This window comes from Sinocyclocheilus rhinocerous, unplaced genomic scaffold (genome assembly GCF_001515625.1).
Source record: "Sinocyclocheilus rhinocerous isolate Xijiao unplaced genomic scaffold, SAMN03320098_v1.1 scaffold507, whole genome shotgun sequence".
Taxonomy (NCBI): Eukaryota; Metazoa; Chordata; class Actinopteri; order Cypriniformes; family Cyprinidae; genus Sinocyclocheilus; species Sinocyclocheilus rhinocerous.
This window is the reverse complement of record NW_015649561.1, coordinates 361,188-367,227: the sequence shown is the minus strand read 5'-3', so window position 1 is coordinate 367,227 and position 6,040 is coordinate 361,188. Positions and strand designations below refer to the sequence as shown.

The following is a 6,040-nucleotide window of genomic DNA, read 5'->3' as shown; positions in this document are numbered from 1 at the left end:
CCTGCGTGTGCGTCAAGTCTGAGGAGGAGGGGCCGGGTGAAAAAAACCCTCTCCAATATTTTGAATTTGGACTGCAATACCTAGTTCAACCACTCGGTGTCAATCCTACATACAGCACCTTTAAGTTTCATATTAATTTTTTTTTTTTTACATGTAATTGTATATATTCTCTTCTCTCTTTTTTCAGTTTTGATTGTAATCTGATTTTGTAAGTGATCAATCTAGCAGTCATTCTAGATCTATGATTTATCATGTTCATAACATATAGTGATTCATATTTCTTTTTGTTGCAATATTGTCATGATCTCTGCTTTGATTAGTTGTTATGAATTCAGTTATCTATTTTTTTTTGTAATGTTCCAGAATAATGCACAATAAATAAGTAAGTAATGGATGTATTTAATAGTGACAGTGAATAAAAAATATACTGTTGTACATGGACTCAGGTCACTTATTTGGAATTTATTAAATTCAATGGGATTCATGTAAAATATTCAAAGGTTTTATAAAATAAATAGTGTAAAATAAATTACAGTAAAATTACTGTAATATTATTATACTGTAAAACTAAGTTACAGTAAGGATATAGTACTGTAAAATTAAGTTGCGGTAAGGGTATTTTACTGTAAAATGAAATTGCGGTAAGGGCATTATACTGTAAAATTAACTTGCGATAAGCTACTGTAAAGGGGTAGTTACAGTAACTTACTGGCAATAGTGCTGCCAGTAAGTTACCGCAAAAATACAATAAAAAGTCTAAGTGTATATAAAGATCACTTCACCCCAACTTCTTCCTCGTTGGCTTTTCCCACGTTTTCACAGCAACATTATGAATAACAGGCTTGCTCTGTGGTGAGTAATGCGGGCCAAAGAGCCAGGCAGGAGAAGAAGAAAGTAGTTGAATCTGTAAAGTAAAGTGATTGATAGGGACTCGCAGCGGAGGCAGGCATCTAGCCTATCCTAATGTGTGTGCGCGCCATGACTCATGAGTGTGGAATACGTAAACAGAAACAATTTTGTGTAAATTCGTCCCCGCGATTTTTTGGCCAAGTCAAGTCAAGTGTGTTCATAGAGGTTTCCATGGGCCAATGCGAATAAACCTAGATTTAAATTTAAAAAAGACACGATATTGTCGGACCTGACGTTTTATTCTTATCCAAAACAAGATGTGATATGAGTGTGATACATACTGTAGGCTACATACATACACTACCAGTCAAAGTGACGATAAAGACATTTATAATGTTACAAAAAATTTCTATTTCCGATAAATGCTGTTCTTCTGAACTTCCTATTTATCAAATAAACCTGAAAAAAACATAATAATAATAATAATAAAAAATGTTTTTTGAGCAGCAAATCAGAATATCTGAATGAATTCTGAAGGATCATGTGACTGGAGTAATGATGATAAAAATTCAGCTTTGAAATCGCACATTAATGAGGAAAAAAAATTAACTTAAATTATTTTAGCAAATGGCTGCAATATAACAAAGAGTGAAAAATTTAAGGGGGTCTGAATACTTTCCGTACCCACTGTATATATATATACTGTATATCGAAGTGGTGGTGGGCCGCCTGGACCAAAAAATGCCAGGGCCGGTGTCCCAGTCCAGCCCTGGCTGTGATGTTGCCCCCACACATCAGGATTTCTGATGATAAATATTACAAAACAAAAAAACAAACAAACTCCGACGTTCTTCCGAGCAGATTTAGTCGCTCTTAACACACCTCACACCACAGGAAAATCTGATAGGATAATCTTTTTCAGAATGAAGAGCCGCGACACGCAGTTTGAAGACAGATGTCTACTTCTTCTCAATGCAAGGTTAAATAAAGAGCTCATGTTTGAATAAGTACAGCGTTTCCTTTACTCAAGAAACGCTGTCTATAAAGGCTAATGTTTTTGTGTGTATAAAGAGCAGAGAAGAGTCTTAGCATTTGCTGTCTAGTTGTAGCCAATACACTTTTGTACGTTTTAAATATCATAGCTGGTCGTATTTTATATCGTGAGATTTTGGACAAATGTATTAACAACAAGAGAAACTGAGCACCCATATAGCTACAATAAACTTTATAACCTGCAAACTGGTGAAAACGTGATGCTATTAATTTACTGCCTCAGAGGCGGCCGTTCTAATGATGGACAAAACACAGATCTCTGTCACTCGCTCGTCAGAAACCTCATTAACTTCATTTGAGTATGATTTTCAGAAAGTAAGTGCAAGTGTCTGATCATATATAAAGCCAAAATACCAGCTCTGATGACACAATGTTTCATTATTGGAAAAATAAAAAATAAGTTTTCCCTTTCTATCTTTTTTTTTTGTGTGTAATGCTTAGGGGTGTGCCGTGGGATTTTTTACATATCAAAACTGTGCCGTGGAAGAAAAAAAGGTTGGGAAACTGTTAAAACACTTTTAAAACGTTTGTCAGGTGGCTAAATGATGCCTGTGTTAATTTTTTGACCAAGTACTGTATGTTTTACTTTACATTTAAGTTTACATTTAAGGTTTTTTTTTTACTTTTTGAGTACAGTGCAGTTTTTATTTAACTTTTAGGTACAGTACATTTTAATTTAATCATTTAAGTGTTTTTATTTACCTGTATGTAAGCACAGTACAGTGTTAATGTTCAAACTGTATTTACAATGTTTAAAGTGGCAATAATAAATATTCTTATTAGGAATAAAACTGCCTCATTTTTTAACTGTGCATAGCTGTAGCTGAATAATTAGGCCTACTACGCTACTGTATTTTAATGTTGGTCATTATGGTGGTACTTGGAGAGCCAAATATTTTCTGAGGTGGTACATGGTGTAAAAAGTTTGAGAACCACTGGTGTAAGTAATGAAGATAATAAACTTCAACTGTGAGCTTCTATCACTTCAGTTGTCAGCACACTCCACTCGAGCTTATTTAAAAGTATCACATTGGTCAAAACACTCTGTTAAATCAGAAATTTATCATTCAAAGTATACAGTAATAAATAAGCAAGGTAATTTTGTTCCGTTTCTGTAATATACTGTTTTGACCACTTCTACTTCCCATCAACATAAAGACACCCCTTCCAGCCTCAACAGCATGTGAAAGTCTCTTCAGCACTTCAGGATTGTTATTTAGTCCCAGAAGAGCAAAACCGAACAGCAGCAATTTTGAAAATCAGCACTTGTTTAAGCTGAGCATGAAGTTTCACCATTCTGAAAATAAAATTATGTGGTAGTGTTTTTGGAGGAAAATGAGAATCTCTCCTGACTGTTTACATGTAATTCTTCTGAGAATGACAAATCGCATAACAAGGTCGGTACACAGTTGCCATCTAACTTTACTTCCAAACTACTTTAATTGTTTTCTTACCAGAAACGTGATGTTTCGAGCTGATTGCTCATTTTGTTTTTGGTTGTGCATATGATCGTGACATGGTTCTGAGAATCATCATGACTGGTGATTAACAGAATATTCCGCGATGCAATTCAATAGAAAATGTGTTTTTTTTTTTAGGTAAATGATTTCAACAAAATGTATTGGTTGTATGTTGATTTCATAGCACACACAAAACAAAGACAATTTAATTTTTATTAAATTACATATTACAGTCTGTTATCGCTCTTATTTTATAAACAATATATATATAATTTGAATTCTTCTATTTTTTTCCACTTTTTTATTTAATATATGGACTTATTGACTTGACAAGACAGTAAAGAGATCTTACACACCATGCTAAACTGTTGCTCTATGGACTGAAAACTATTTGTTATAAAATAAATTATTTAAACAGGTGCAGGAAGGAGCTGCGGTACACTGCCAATCGTAAATGTGTAGTTGGCAAACAATAAATCCATGGGCTTTTTTTTCCAACACTAAAGTTTACAGTTTAGATGAATGCACTTTCTTTAAGTTTCTCACCATTTTTATAACTATTTGACCTTTGCTTGTTTCTTTTAAACAGTCCTGCGGTGTGACAAATGAATTTGAAAAAGTACAAATTATGAATTAATATGAGGTCATAAAAGCGAGTGCATCATAATTGCTGTTTAAAGTAGTTTTAGATGGAGTAAGTTTCACACTCTACAAACATTCCCAGAAATATTTCAACTACCCAAATATTATTGCATGATAATGGAGATAACCCTCATCATTTTGATGATACACAGTGTATTGGGAAGGCCACATGGATCTGAATTCAAAGAATTACTCACTGAGCTCTCAGCAATTAGCACCTGAATGAACCTCCTCATATGAACAACAATTAGCAATTGGCTAATATTAGACGTCATTTAGTCGCCCAGAGTGAAGATTTAGTCGCATATGCGAGTGATTTACTCGCAATGTAGAGGGTTGTATAAGAGAGTTTTACACCAGTCTTGACAACATCACAGTCTATATACAGAAGCATGCTGAAGAGAAAGACACCTACCTTGGTCTTCTTGTTTCCTAGGTGTTGTCTTTCTCTGTGAAATAAGAGAAGGGAGAGAATGTCATTAACAGATTCTCTGCAATATGAACACACTCAGCTATTGTTATCTGCTTTTTGCAACACTGGTAAAAATATTGTCAAAGTGAATTTACACACGGACACAAAGAAACAATCTAACATCGATTCTGTTATTCCTGTTTAAGACTGCATTCTGTCAGTAGAATGAACATACATTTAAATGAAAATAAAACATACTTCAGACAGCATTATACAATACTTTTCCTCTTTCTTCCAAATATCCGTAAAGGAAGATAATTTTATATTGCAGTCTGGAAATACCATCTTTTAAGTTTATTATATGGACAAATTATTTAGATTTAGATGAATTTGTCTGTGGTTTCACCTGTGGTTTTTGAACAGCAGCACCTGAAATCATGATAAAAGAGGAAAAGAAAAATTGTAAAGGCAGCAAAAAGGCTGTACATGCACAAATTACAAATCTGTGGCTAATGTTTAAACAAATCTTAATCTAAAGTTTAGACTGTTATAGACCTCTTCAGCAAGTAAATACAGTAGAATTATTTGCTTTATATCTAGAGAGTCATAGTAAGGGGATATTCACACAGGTTTTTTTGTTCTTTAAAATTATTATGACTTGTTTGTTTATTTTACTATTGTTGTTGCTTTGTACTCCTTCCTTTGTATGTTAAATATATGTATGTGTTGCATTTTTCCAAAAATGTGACACTCAAGTTAAAAGAAGGTCAATATATATATGTATATTAGGGCTGTATATATATATGTATATTAGGGCTGGGTTTCGACACAAATTTCGCCATTCGATTCGATTACCGATTCGATTCGCTTCACTTCAAAATCGATTAGTTTGGATATATATCAGGTACAGTACATGCCAAATTTTCTCAAGGAAAAAAAATCTCTCATCTAAAAAATCTCTCAACTATGGTACTACATTACTATAACATTGAAGGTTAAAATTGACTGATTTGTTCAAATTACACTTAATGAAGTTTTTAAAATAATAAAGTTACAATTACATGATAATATTTCTACATCAATTTGTTTTTTAGAAATATAAACATAATGGTGGCTGTCATAAAAACTTGATTGATTGATTTATTCAAACATAAATTAAATATTGAAGAACAGTCAAATTTATAATGAATATGTTATATGGTGCATATATTTAGCAAAATGCCCCTCTCTACAGTTTTTTTTTCTATCTGATTAATGAGTTTATGGTCACCAAATATGTTTTTTCTGATGTAAATGTGATGTTACGTGACATTGTTTACAAGACGTTATATTGACGTCTTTGCGCGGCTGAAACACTGATTGAGCGATTACATGAGACAGGATACGGATTGTAAAGTTGTAGTCTTTCTTTTAACTTACCTCCGGATGTTTAGTCATGATTATTTTGTGCTGAAACTGGTATTAATGTGGAGGAGATGATCAGTTCACGTGCGCTACGCGCTGGCGCGTCTGTTGATCGAGGCGCTACAGTGATCTGTCACTCCACATTAAACAGCGCCAAAACGAGATTTATTGTTTGAATATTGCAATACAATGGACAGAATTTGAATTCTGAGACTTTGTT

At 33.4% G+C, this 6,040-nt stretch overlaps 1 pseudogene; it reads right to left on the bottom strand.

The window, feature by feature from the left end:
- The window catches only part of LOC107710623 (guanine nucleotide exchange factor VAV3-like), a 69,602-nt pseudogene that overhangs the window by 20,890 nt on the left and 42,672 nt on the right, over positions 1-6,040 (bottom strand).